Genomic DNA, 1,743 nt, shown 5'->3' on the forward strand with positions numbered 1-1,743 from the left:
CATTCTCTGCATAGATATCAAGGATATCTGGTTTGACGACACGGGAACATGCAACATCTGAGAAGCAGTCCGCATCTAAACCTAAACCACACTTTTCCAAAAGTTGACCTTGAGCATTATTGATTGCGATTCCGAATGCCAATTGAATTGGGAATTGCAATCTTTTAAATTGAAATTGTGTATCGGTCGGAATCATGAGCATTTTTACCCTTTGCCACAATGTAGACTATTTCAGGCAAGCATTTATCTCTCCCGCTAGTGTTAATCGAGAAATTACAGGCAATGTTTGCGTTAAATCTCCTGAGAGCAACATCAATGCATTCCCGAATGGTTAAACGTTTCCATGCAAATCGCGAAAATCGATCAAAAACCTCAAGCACTTTTTTGTGTGCAATTGTACACTCATCCCAAACAATGAGTTTAAATTTTCGTAATACTTTTTCCATACCGGATCTTCTGGAAATATTGCACGTATGATTGCTGAATTAGCAATTCTTTCACGTAATAACAATGTCGCAGAAATTCCAGGCGGAGCCCTAGCTTATGTAATTTTTTGAACGAACCGTCGCCAATCAATCAATCAATCTGATAAGGAATGTTTTCCTAGTTCCTCCAGGCGTATCGAAGAATGAGGTCTCCAGATATCATTTTCTCCTTCTTATTTGACGCTGGAACCGCCTAAGCCATTTGGCCGAACTCGACAAAGAACGTCAGTCGTTTATCTCTGTGACAACTGACGCCAATAGGAAATGCCACGTGAAGCCAAATCGTTCTCCACTTGGTCTCTCCATTGCAGTGGCGGCCAACTCTTTTTCTGGTACTGCGAGTTGAATACTTTCAGACCTGGAACGTCGGTTCCCATTCGAATAGCATGTCCAAGCCAGCGGTGCCGCTGTATTTTCATTAGCTGCACTATGACCATTTCGTTGTAAACAGTTTTGCCGGTAAAAATAAATGTATGAAGAAAAAAAATATTTTTTGCCTAAAATATTAAATTTTTTTAAAAATGTTGGTTATATAGAAAAATGTTATATGAACAGATTAAAGGAACTGTAATTTTTAATTTTTTTAAATTTGTTTGAGCAAAATCGGACTAGTGGTTTTCGAGTTATGTCAAAAAAAGACCACCAAAGGTGACAATTTCCCCTATATGATAGTTATATATATATCTCTATTCCTAGACGTGACCCAGCGAAACGCCGGGACACGTATAACTTCTTTTTTACCGATATAACTTTCCCCGGTAGTTTGAACCCTCCCGATCACTGACCCCTACCATTTGTCTCACAGTGTTATTATCGGTGTTAATGCTGGTTCCCATGTAAACGAAATTCTTTACTATCTCGAAATTACAACTGGCAACAGTGACGTGGGTGCCAAGGTGCGAATGCCCTGACTGTTTATTTGATGTTGTTATCGTTCGTTATCCAACTAGGAAAAGGCAGAACAGACTTCGAGGTTTTTGTTACCGATGATGTCGATGTCATCGGCACACGCCAGAAATTACACGCAGCTCTTATTATGTTAACACTTGCATCATGCGATCGTAAATGCCCTTCTGCTTTAGCTTTAATTTGTGAATGTCTGTTTGCGCATATAATAGGAGTTCGCAATAGTAATAATAATAATAATCATAATAATATTATCTATTGTTATTAAAAATTTCTTTACTCGGAATATACTTAGTAGGCTATGGCGACCCCAAACGAAATTGTTTATGATTAAAATTTAACTGTTAACTGT

The sequence above is a fragment of the Rhagoletis pomonella genome, unplaced genomic scaffold (assembly GCF_013731165.1).
Source record: "Rhagoletis pomonella isolate Grant_MI unplaced genomic scaffold, Rhpom_1.0 Rhpom_scaffold_00005, whole genome shotgun sequence".
NCBI lineage: Eukaryota > Metazoa > Arthropoda > Insecta > Diptera > Tephritidae > Rhagoletis > Rhagoletis pomonella.